This window comes from Falco peregrinus, chromosome 8, assembly GCF_023634155.1.
Source record: "Falco peregrinus isolate bFalPer1 chromosome 8, bFalPer1.pri, whole genome shotgun sequence".
Lineage (NCBI taxonomy): Eukaryota > Metazoa > Chordata > Aves > Falconiformes > Falconidae > Falco > Falco peregrinus.
The window spans coordinates 1,884,722-1,897,368 of record NC_073728.1 but is presented as its reverse complement, the minus strand read 5'-3'; the positions used below and the strand labels follow the sequence as shown (position 1 = coordinate 1,897,368).

Below are 12,647 nucleotides of genomic sequence, written 5' to 3'. Positions count from 1 at the left end.
TGCATTATCCTGTGATGTAGTCCTTACAAGAAAGAGAAGTACATAAATCTATAAACTGCATGAAAGAGGGAAGGTGAGGGAAAGCACTCGGATTATTCTGCTGGTTTTCCAGCGGTGCGCTCTTTGCTATTTTATTCTTCCCTAGTAATGTTAAATTTAAAGAAATATCTTTTGTTAAAAAAATTCTTCTTCCATTAGCAGTTTCTTATGTTTGCTGGTGTTTCGGAAGACATGTAAGATAATCATAATTTTTGAGTTTAGGGGTAAACAGTTTACTTTCTCCTAGTGTATTGTCTATGTTTTGACAGATGCGCTGTACATTCATTTCACTGTTCCTTCTTGCTTAGGATTTTCACAGAGCAAGAGGGGAAAAAAGAAAATGGGGTAAAACATCCTTTATAATGTTTGCTGTTGGGGGGGAATAAAAGAAGGATTCAGTATAAAAAGCCCTGATTAGGTGCATACTGTTGCACGAGCAATTTGGTTTTAGTTGATGGTTTCCATGAGGAGGTATCTCCCGTACTTCTCAGGTTTTGCAGGGAGAAGGCAGCGGTTAACGTGCCAGTCCTCGGGGCCTGGGAAGCAGGAGGACTGTGCGCCGCTTTCCACCTGGTCTGCTGAGTGCATGCAGACATTCGGAGATGAGTTTAGGTTATGCACGTCCCTGAGATTGTCTCAACCATGGCTGGGATGAGAACAAGACTTGGCCACCTCCAGGACCCAGAAGGAATTTAAGATGATGCACAGTCAACGTTTGCTCGCTTGCTCTTTATCAAGCCCAGTTCTCCCTAATCTTGACAATGGCACCTTGAAATAACAGGTTACAGGTTAGGCCCACTCAGCAGTGATGTTTTTTCTTTGTCAGTCAGCATCGGGGAGGTGAGGGTCAATTGGATCGATCCTTAAGCTCTGTGTGCAGTGAAAGGTCTACACTTTCCTTTGTCTTCCTCCTCTCAGTAGGCCTGTGGGTCAGTGTCTGTGTTAGGGGGCAGTGGGACTTTTTATGAGGGGAGAGCAGTGGTGTTAGGGCAGAGTGGGAAGGTGAATGCCACCCGACGCCTGGCTCCTTGCTGCATGTTCTTTGTTTGGACTTAGCAGTTTGGTCTGTGGGATGTCTGCATGCGAATGTACACTGGAAGGTGTACGCCAGAACCCATTTGCATTGGGAAGGCAATTACAGGTTGAACACCCTAATTTTTTCGTATGCTTTGTTGTGGATATGCGCAGAACAACACTTACTGCTTTTACATAGGCTGCTTTTTGATTACAGTAAGTGTCTCGATGTTTCTTGGGGCTCAAGAGCTAAGCAATTTTAAACAGTGGTTAAAATCACAGCCGAAGCTATTTAACTTGTGGATTGTGATATGGCCTCTCCACGGTCTTTGTCTTCTCGCCTAGTTTTATCCATTGCAGCGTGGCAGACGAAGGGCTGATGTGCGCTGTGCTGTCTTTGTCTCGGCCCTGAGGATGCTGACTTCCTCTCTTATGTTTCAGGAGGTCATTAGTGCTGATGAGATTAGAGGTTCATAAATTTAGGTCCAAGTCATTATTCCTAATTTAATCAATGCATTTGAAAATGTTTCCTCTAATAAAACTGTAATGACTTTATGCGATTTGTCATGCTTATCAAAAACATGGTTTTAACATTTTCATATTTAGAGGCACTGAGCTTCTGGAGAGGAGTATACATTAGTACATCAGTGCGGGGCCAATTTCCTGCCTCTCCGTCTCTCCGGTAAATCAGAATAACCTAGTCAGGGTAATCACAGTGATGTACAGCCAGCATGGCACTGGAGTCAGGCCTCCACAAACAACTTAAAATCCTGGGAGAGGTCCCTTGTGTGAGCAGGATTGCTTTTCTGCCACCGCCGTCATCGTTCAGCTGTGTGCTTTGCCTCCATATGAAATAGACTATTAGTGGGCTTATGATAAAGGAGAAAATAACCATCTATAATGTAGAGGTTTGACTGGAGAAATGGCTTTTATGTTGCAAGGGGAATGAAATAGATAGCCCCCCACAGTGGGAACTGAATTACTGAGGTGAGAGCAGCAGTGGTACAGCAGAGCTGGTGTTTGTTCACAGGCTTTTGAATAAAATTAATGCAAATGCTTAGTTTTCAGGAATGCTTGCAGAATGTGTTAGGACTACTATTTCATTCAAATTACCTCTGTTTTTAAACAGTCTGCTGTACACATTTGGGTTCAGGCAGGTGAGGAAGGAGCAGGGACATGAACTTACTGCGTGCCTGGCGTATTAGCTGGCTGTTTGCACACACAGCCCCCGGTTGAACACGCAGCCACTGCTGTTTCATGTGCTGCTCCCCCAGCTCTGCTTCTGCGGGGCGAGGCAGGGATGGAAATTGCGTGAGTGATTTTGGCCTTGCAGGTGATGAACTGATGCAAAGAGGCAGAATTTGACTGTGCTTAGGGTCAGGTGAGGGGTCAGTGGGAGGGCTGATATTTTTATTAGCTTTCAGGGGTCTTGCTCAGTGTCCAAAAAGCAGGGCAGAGGAGATGCCGCGGTGGATGCAGTCATGACAGAGGGGCTGGTGCCGGGCAGTATCTGCAATGCTAGCAGAGAGATGTCTGTCAGCTCGTTGGGATTCCCTGCTTGGACTTTGGTGGTGGTGGTGCTCCTTTGCCTCTTCCAGAGAGGAAGAGCCTACCTGTACGGCAACGCCTGGGATATAAATGACTGAGCCCTCCTGCTCTAAGCCACTTGCTCCTTCTCAGGCAACAGCCCAAAAGCAGCATGTGGGTGAAAACAAGAAGAGAGGGTTTTGTCTGTGTTATAGCAGCGTGGCGGCAGCAGCACGATGGCTGGTGTACGGCAGCGTAACTGGCAAATTGCAGTAGGCAGATGGCAGGTCTCACACTAAAAGAGAGGATGTGTAAACGACCAAAGATAGGTTTTAGCAGTCTTTTTCTAAGCCAGAAGTTTGTCACTGTATGAGCTCTCAGTCTAAACATCCCTGTGAAATTTCAAGCCTGAAGTCTACTACTGGTTTATTAAATGGTTTTGGCCACTGAAATGAATGCTGTGAATCACCGTGTGCATGCCTGAGTGCAGGGTGTCCTGGCTGTCTAGGGCGGGCCAGCCAGGCTGTGTCCGCTGCCTCTGTGCTGGCCGCTGGGCTCCCCCCGGCTGGCCAGCCCCCCTGGGTCTGCAGGGGACGAGCAGTAGAGCCGGCCTCCGAAGCAGTTTGGGTCTGACAGCCTAGGGCAGAGCCATCGCTGGTGAAGTGGTGGGATGCTGGGTGTCACTGTGCTGCTGGTGGGTCTCTTGCGGGGGGAGGTCCGCCAGGGCCACGTGCCTCTGCCGCTGCCAGAAGGGTTGGTTCATTCTGGCCTTTGGTCTCAAGAGTGAGAACTGCTGATTGCCTTCTGCATCTTCCGCCTTTGCTGGGCACAGCTGCGTGCTGCGTGCACCAGGGGTTAGCGGGGACGTGCCCGTGCTCTGCAGGCAGCTGAAAAGAGCAGGTTGGCTTTTCTTCCATTCCCACCTCTATTCTTTCCTTTTTTTCTTTTTTTCCTGGCTGATCTGTTGTTGTTTTTTTAACAGCGACGCTCAGTTAAAGAGAAGATTTCCTGCACAGCGCAAATTGCCATGTGCAAATATGTAATGTCATTCAGCCCAGTGGAACTGCTGTATCCTGTACGAACAGCAGCGCTGGAGCTGCCCGCTAGTAATACCCATTTTCTTTTTTCAGCCTTTTTAATACTGCAGGGAAATAATTTTCAGTTCCCAGCACCTGACAGGTACAGTGACATTAGATACTTCAGCAGCAAGGAAGGGGTGATAGATGCAGTCACTGAGAACACAGAAACAAATTGTCAGAAAATCAGGCTGCAAGTATTAGTAGCTTGAGCAGCAGATCCTCATCGAGTTGGTAGGAACCCAAAACCAGCTCTGGTGATTAAACTGCCCTCCTTTTATCAATGTCATCAGTGCAGCTCTCCGTAATGTTTGTTGAGAATTAAATGTGCTCCCCCAAGAACAGAGATTTCCTTTTTCAGGTGCTCTTTTAATGAGGATGGAGAGTTGAACTGAGCGAGGTGTCAGAAGCTCTTCAGCTTGTCCACTTCTGAAGTGTGCTGCCCATGCCTGAGAGCCACTTCTACATGGGCCACTGTTTATGACTTTTCTCTTGTATTTAAAATTTCTTCACCTCCTTCATGTATTAGTATTTTTTTCCTTTTTTTTTTTTCCTTTGACTTGCTCTCTGTGACTCATGCCTTAATTTTGTTCATGTTTGCATTCTGCTTAAGGGCTTTCCATTCACTGTAAGAGTACATTGCAATATGCAACATTTTATTGTCTCTCTTATTTAATTTGTAGCCAGAAAATGAAGTTAAGCCATGGAATGGGCTTTATTTGGGGAATCAGAGAAAGTGTTTCTGCAAATGGTCAGCAGCAGCAGTGGAGCATGGTTGTGTGAGGTGCTGGGCTGAGCCAAACCGTGTGTGAACTTAGACATTCAAGCTGAAGCTGGTGGTTTGTTTGAGGCAGATGAGCAAAGTTTGTAACTCTGAGTCCACTGAACCACACAGAAGAACCTCTGAAAGCATCGGAAGAAGCAGCTTTGGAGAAAAGAGCTGCACATCTCACTTCATGCCAGCGATCCCATGGACTTTGGATATAGATGGAACATTCTGTTGATTGAAATAGTTGTGAGTTCGGTGGTTGTAGCAGGGCCAAAAGGGACCTCGGGGAGCGCCCCTTGGAAGCTGTTGGTGCGTCAGTGCTGGTGTGTCAGACCATGTTAGCTTGTTCGAAGCAACTAGCAGTCAGAAGAATCATAGAACGATTTAGGTTGGAAAAGACCTTTAAGATCATCAGATCCAACTGTTAGCCCAGGATGGCCAACTCCACCACTAAGCCATATTAGGCTTCATTAGAGCAGCAGCCCTGGGAAATGGATGTCGCACTCTGTGGCTCTGCCATTATCACCTCTCCCAGCGAAACTCACGGTCAAGTATTTTTTGCGAGGCAGAAGGTAGTGTTCAGCCATTGCATTGGAGTCTCACCCCGTGCAGGTCTGCAGTGCCTTGGCTGCGGGGAAGCCGAGGCAGATGAGCACGCACCTGCCTGTGTCTGCGTGGGGTGATGTACCAGTGCTGGAGTTCAAGGCTTTGGTTTTGCTTCAGGGCCATCTCTTGTCTGATGAGCGAAAAAGCTGTTTGGAGTTTCCCAAGACTTGCGTTAGGCACACCCCACACTGATACACTGTGTTGAGCAGCTGTTTGCTTTTATATTCCCCTGCTGTCTGAATGCTAGAGTTCAGCTGGGTAGTCCCTGATCCTGCAAGCATGTAACTGGCAGCAAGACATAGGTTTAGACAGAAAATACAACCCTAGGACTTAATTCAGTGGTGCTCAGTCCCAGACACTTGCTGAGCAGAGTATTGCTCGAAAGTCTCACTCTTGGGTATTTCCTCTTTTCTTTTCTTTTTTTTTTTTTTTTAATTTACGTTAGGGGGAATATAAATCTGTTCAGCAGCATCTGTGCATCACCGCTGACATTTTAATTTTCAGTTAAAAGATTTTAATTAAAACCTGACATCGTTTTCTGTGAAAAATGAGAGTGAGTTGAAATTATACATGCAGACTGAACTAATGTCAATTTATGTATCAGTTTCAAGAACAGTTCTGTGTGATTAATCCAGAATGTATGCTGGAAGGGGCTCTAGCTGCTCCTTTTGTATAACTCTGCCATTGTTCCACCAAGGCAATAATAAGGAGAGAAGTTTTATGCTGGTTTTCCCAGTTACTCTCTGCTGGAGTTCTTCCTGCCTCTCATTCCCCTTCTAGATGCTGCGTAATCATCACAGCAAGACATGACTGCTCTCTGGGCTTCAGCGAGGTATTTGTGGGGGAGAAAAATGTTTGCTCTTGAAATGGCTCAGAATGTACCAAGATTTTTATAATTTTCCAGGTTTCACTTGGAAAGGGGGTGGTGAGGTCCCTTCCCAGCTCTGCCTTAGGTGTGCGTCAGTGCGTGTGTGCTTGCCCAGCTGCACACTCCGCTTGTGCCTCGGTGCTCCTACCCACGTGTCCTGTCTCGAGCCCCTTTATGCAGCTTTATTCCAATTCATGCAGCTTTATTCCAATTGCCTATGTTCTTTGCAAATGGAGTATAAACATGTCCAGGATGTGTATTTAAAATACGTTTATTTGCCAAACATCGTATGTCTCTGCACAGGCTTGAGCAGGAAAACAAGAGACAATTTTCCAGGCCTTTTAGTCCCATTCTTCCCTGTAGCATAAACCCTTGAACCTCACAGGCTTAAGAGACATTTTCTGTCTGAAAATTCTTGTTAAACTGTAGACACTGTGTCATTTTCTTAGCGAGGATGTGCTTATAGACTGCTTGTGAACCTGCTTTTGGTTTTGCATTGGACCAGCTCTGCACAAAGCTGCTGAAATAAACATTTTTTTGTGTCATCACTGCTAAAGTGTATAAAAAGGAAATGGAGAGGTAATGGGGTGCTTCTGTGTGTCTTTTCTGGTATTGCAGGAACAAGAAGGCTCAAATACAAAAAGGAAAAACAATTACACTGAAACTTTTTAACTAAGAAAACAACATTTGCTTTTATCCAAACTGAACCATTTATTACATCTCGTTAATTACTCATGGTCAAAGGGATATGGTTTAGGTTAGGAGGTTTCAAGCCCATTTCTCCTACCTGCCCTGCAGATCATATTTTTTGATCAGAAATAAAACAGATTATCTTTCAGATATGTAGTCTGGGTTATTGTAAAGGTATCCCAAGCAAACCAGTTGAAAAAACATTCACATTCAGGAATGATGTGCAGTGTCTTTTCTGCACTTGCAAAGAAATGCCTTATTTTACGAAGACAACTGTTTGACTTATTTTTACTGCATGCTATGTTCCTACCATGAAAATGCGATTCACAAAACCTGTAGGTCTGATGCAGATCTAGGGCAGTCTCTGAAGACAGAGGGGTGGCTTTCTGGCTCAGCGTCACAGCGTGTCAGCAGTGTCCATGGCCCCGCTGTCCTCTGCTTCCCGCACGACTGTGGGTGGGTCTCCGAGATCAGCAATGCTTATCTTTTACGTTTCACTGAATACAGCAGATCTGGGTTTAAACTTTTCATTGACTTCAGCAAGAGCTGGGGATGTATCATCAGCTGCGTGCTTTGTGCAAAGCGAGGTAACTGAGCTTCTGCTTGAGTGGATGTTACTCTGGAGTCAGATCTGTTGCTTCAGTGGTCGATATAGAAGCACCTCTTAACTGTATACAATGATGTGTGACATCTGTACTTGAGCTTTTCAGAAATGGGATGCAAGAAAAACCTGCTTTATGCTCGGTCTTGTATGTTCTGCTACTTGGATTTCCAAATTTTATTTCAAACCCTGTGTTTTCAGGCAGCAGAGAAAAAGAAAACTCTCCAAGTTTAGCGTTAAGGTGTCCAGAATGAGTGTGCCACCAAAAGTAAGCTACAAACCCTGGAAGGTAACAGCCCAGCTCAGTGAATACTCTAAAAATGTTCTACCCTTCAGCTCTTCACAGGTTTAGTTACTTCCCTACTACCACTTCGGATAGCCATGTTGACCCTGAAATGAAAGGATGTATTTAGAACCCTTCTGAATTTATCCTTTAATTTAGTATTTGAGCTAATTTCTGGATGGTGTGTTTTTCGTAGTTTCACACACTTTTCTAAAATGTTGCATGTGAGTTTATTCTGAGATATATTGATAGGAGAAAATTAAGTTTTCTGTCAGGGTTTAGGAAGGAATCAATGGTTGAGGTTGGATTGTGCCAGCCTTTTAGCACAGAAGCAGCACAGCTGCAGTCTCTCTGTGTCGGTGTGGTGGTGCACAGCGCTTGCTGAATGACTGCACTTCACTGGGAGCACTTAGACCAGTGTTTGCATTTTCAGGTACTGGCAAATGGTTGCAGGATGAAGCATTCATTTTTCATGAGGGCAATAATGCCATTTCAGTTTGCTGAGCTACAACATTGTACTTTGATCAATAGAGAACATTCAGCAATTACAGATTATCTGACATGCCTCAATTTACGTAGGTGCTGAAGAACTCATTGACAGATAGTTTAATTGGCTTTGGAAAATGAGTTAGAAATGTATTATTTTCCAAAGTACATAGTTACAAAATGTTTACCACTTTACTGCATACAAAGAATTGATCATTTTTCTTCTCTCAGTTTATAATGATCCCATCTGAAAACATTGTTTGGAAAAAAATTGTAATTCATTTTGTTCGTGTATAGGCAGAAGGAGGAAAATATTTTCTGTAAGCTTCAATATTGATTCAAAATTGGAAAACAGCAGAGGCAGAAGCCACTGAAATTAATGAGCTATGGAGTTTACCGGCTGTGGTAGTTCTGATAGATTTTAATTTTTTTAAATCTACCTGTAAATTATCTGGTGCTGGTACAGTGTTTTTGTACTGTTCTCCTGACACCAAATACACCTTAAAATATGTAGCCAGAAAATATGGTAAAATTAAGAATGGCATGAACCTCATACATTGCTCCTAGGGGCTAGATTCTGCTTTCTTTACATCCAGGTAAGCAAAGTGTGCGTTGTGTGAACTAAGAGAATTTAATCTGATCCAGATTAATAATAGCATTAGGGCATTCATATTTTACTGCGGACCCCCTTGCTGAAGTACGAGACTGAAGCGTGTGCATACCATTCAGTATACACAAAGACATTGCCCAGACTGTTTTCTATGTTTTCTGTATTCTTGCTTTAAGAAGCATGACAATAGTGTTAGAAATTGCACTGAAAAAACAGTGTGTGCCATATGCAATAAGTAGAGCTGTTGTGCAGTTGCATAAGGTAGTTCAGATGAAAGAGCCACTATGTTCTGTGTCTGGGAGAGGAGACTTAATTAAGACAGACAAATTCTCCTGGGTACAACAAAGCAGTTCTCTGGATACGGCCCTGATTATACTGTAGTTCTTTTAAATGCATTACCAAAGTCTTCATTATTATAATTAAACAGATATAAAACATGTCTGCCCTTCATAGCATAAAGCTTTGCTTTAGGGTTAAGGCTGGAAAATCCGTTAAGAGCTTTGAAATTGAAAGCTGACAGGCAAAGCAAATGAATTCTATAATTTTTGGAAAACTGTCATTTTTTAATTATTGTTCTTTTTAGTCTCTCATTAAAAGACAGGCATATTAAAAAAATAGCTAACTAGCATATTTGCAGCAATATGACTTTCCTGCAGCCACCGCTAGGAAAAAAAAAAAAAAAAGCAGTGTCATTGCAGAACGGCGCTCAGAAGTTGGCTTCTCCCAGGTGTGCGGGTTTGGAGCAGAGCAGCCCCAGGCCGAGCGTGCCCCAGGGCACGGGGCAAGCCCTGTTGCCGGCTGCCTGCCGGGCTGCCTGCTTGCCCACCTCTGGCCGCTTTTTCCAAGAGCTAGCAAGTCCTGCAGCTGCAGGGAGGTGTATTCTTTTACCTTTTCTTTACCTTGGAGCAATGTGTTGGGGAGCGGTTATTGCTCGTAAGCCCACCTAAAGGAACTGAGCATTAATAAGAAGAAAGACAAAAAAGAGGGAACTAATGCTTCCAGAGCAAGAAAAAGGCTTTTCCTTAAAATTTCTCTTTTCACCATATCTGCTTATGTAAAAACAACACCAACAAACTTAGAATCTATGATACCCTGGTGAGAGGGATCGGCCGTATGAAAAGCCAGAGCACTGATGATTAAAAGGGACGTGAGGAGACGCTGGATGAACAAATGCACAGGCGCATTTCTTTTATGCTGAATAGGATATTAACAAATGAACAGGGGTGATCATGGTGACTGAGTGTGTGTGTAAGTGTTCTAAGACTGAAGCTTAAAATGAGCAACTGCTAAATCACACAGTTGTTGCGAAGCATCATCTATTTTAAAGGGCCCATTTGATGGGCTGTGAGTTCTGAGCTGGATTCTGTCCATGGAAATAGAAGTGGTTCCTAGTGGTTAGCAGCATCTTCCTGTGAATATCTTTCCTTTGGGTATTTTATGCTTTTTGTAAATAGCTTCCATCCTTGTCGTGATGCTGAAGTAATGTAGAAAGCGTCATGTTTGCTTGGCAGGCACGGCTTTTGCTTAATTCTCTGCAGCATAATTCTTCTGCCATGCATCTCACCCCCAGGTGAGGGGAGGGGTGGAGACCCCGGCATGAACTGCCTTCTTTCTGAAGGTACTGACGTTTGTGCTCCAGAAACATTTCTGAGTCTTACAGAAATCATGAGTCCAAATCCAGAGCAGACAGTGTTTCCTGAGGGGCCTTCCCAGGGTCATGAGCAGAACTAGAAGTCAGGGGCTTCTCACTTTTCTGGTTGTAGACCCAACATTATTCTTCTTGCTTGACATTTTCTAAACTTTGCAAGTATACAAAACTATTGGAGATTTGTGGTGTTATTCTCATAAAGTACTAAGTTACGTTGCAGTTACAGTATAATTGTGTGGTTAGTTTGGGTGTGTTTGTGTGTGCTTCATTTTGTTTTGTTTTTTAAGTACCCTTATTGCCACTAATTCATAATGTTTAAATATTAGCTGGATGGAAGCAATTACGCCAGGTTGGTGATATACTTAAACTGTAAAAATGCATGTGCTGTGTGAAACCCAAGGGACCGTAATATTCAGGCATGCAGCTGATTTACTTGTGAGACAGAGGAATTATCATTATTTAGCAAAATGTATGACCAGAATAAAATTACATTACAATTGCAGTTCTGTATTTATTAAGGAAGACCACAAATGACCAGTTTTTTTCTCTCCCTAAGACTTGAGCTCTGGGAAGTGGGAGAGCTCTTCCCTTCAGTGTGGATAGTTTTAAAGAAACGTGATAAAAACTGTAGCACATCACCATAGCAGATCAGTTATTCTTTAAATAAATTGGATGTTTATGATGCTGCAGTTTGCAGCTTATCGAAGCACTTGTAACCTGCATAATTTACTCCCGATTTTGATGAGTAATGCAAACATTCAGCATCTGCACTGGTAAAAATTTGGAATGTGCCTGCTTATTAGATTCACATAATATGATTTAATGAGGCTACCGCAGCTGTCTCTTGGGTACTTATTTCCTTTGTATTAATGGGGAAATCTGTGTTTTGCTTTTAAGGGAGATGTTTAATTTGTTGTACTGTTGCTAAGTAGACCGTTGAAATCATTGTTCCACTTGTATGTTGGTCTTAGCCCTGTCAACTCCTTCATCAGTGCAGCAGCATGTTTCATGGCTTGGCGCAGTCTGCTGTTACATCAGCAGGCATAATTCATACCTCCAGCCTAGCTTGTCAGCCTCAGGATGTCCAAGGTGGGTGCGTTGTATGCACTGTGTCCATAGCTGCAAAGCTAAAAAACTGTAGATGGTAGTAAAATACTTCAGAATTTTTTTGGGTACGCGTATACATACAGACACGCCTCGGTACCCCTGTGTACACTTTGTAGAGGAGCGATCAGAAATTTTCCCCTAATCTGGTGTTGTGATGAAGCTTGTTGACAAGGGGTAGTGCCGCAGAGAGAGGAGCCGGGCAGCCACGCGCGCAGGGGGATGGAGCGCACTCCCACCCACGCCGGGCGACTGGGCCGCGCTGGGGCTGCCGCAGGGATCTGTCTCGTGGGCTGCTGTGGAGGTGGTGCCGGTACCCCCACGGAGAGCCTGACACCAGCTGTACAAACTCCTACAACTCAAGGACGCTTTCCTACATTGGTAAACAGTTTCCTTGGAGGAGCTAATGCATTTGTCAGGTATGCTGAAAGAGGCTTTTTTCTCTCACAGAAAGCTGGGGCCTTCAGGCAGCACGCTGGGGGCAAAATTTCACCCCCAAGTGCATTATAGACCAGCTAAAACAATGCTGCTGTCTTGCCCCCATAGTTCATATTTGGCTTTATGTATTCTGTCTCAACTTATTTAATAATTCAATTATTAATGACAGTCAGAATTCTTAAAATATATTCCCATTAAACCAGTTTCATTACCTTATTTTATTGATTTTTTTTTTGTAACTTCCTTGCTAAATGTAAGGATTAGAGTTGATCTGAATCAGCATAAATGTGATTAATGAAGAAATAATTTAAGTTGATTAAAAAGGGCTTAAAATAAAGTGATTAGACTATGGAGATTTGGGTGGCTTATTGGATTACACATTTTATTCCTGGAGGATTGTTGTAAGATTTAGAATGAAAGTAAATTGGTCATCCTATTTTGGGCCCTCAGTGCCTGGTAATCTCCAGTGCCATGATACCAGACCAGAAGGCATAGTCATGTTGAACAGGTTTCTCTGGAAAAACACAGGATCAAATTTTTGAGCCAATTCCTAAATAATCAGGCCAGAAGATACCACTGAAATCTGGTCCATTCTCCGTTATGCGGGGCTTGAATGAAATCCCATCTGACCTCACGGCCCACCCTTTCGGAAGGAATGAGGTGCTGATAAATACCTTTTAGGTGATGGAGACTCTCTTCAGCCACCCTTGGGAGGCTGTGACCATCGTCAGCTTTCCTCGCTGCGGGTTGTCTTTGCTTTGGTTATGGTGCTTTATATAATCGTTTATAGTCTGTGATGATGTCAGTCCACATCTTGAATTTCTACGTGGTCCTTAAGGAAATGTAATTTGAAGGGCTTCTTAAAATACATTGATGCAATGGAAACCA

General features: G+C 43.7%; 1 protein-coding gene across 4 annotated transcripts in view; it reads left to right on the top strand.

The window, feature by feature from the left end:
• Nucleotides 1-12,647, top strand: part of PLCL1 (phospholipase C like 1 (inactive)) — a 228,945-nt gene that overhangs the window by 137,376 nt on the left and 78,922 nt on the right. Inside the window, exon 1 of one of the 4 annotated variants that reach the window (XM_055812014.1) lies at nucleotides 11,617-11,740. The exons of the other annotated variants lie outside the window; for them this stretch is intronic. The gene's annotated coding sequence lies outside the window, so the exon portion shown is untranslated. Of the gene's footprint in view, nucleotides 1-11,616; nucleotides 11,741-12,647 lie in introns of those variants that run through there. 4 annotated transcript variants of the gene reach the window in all.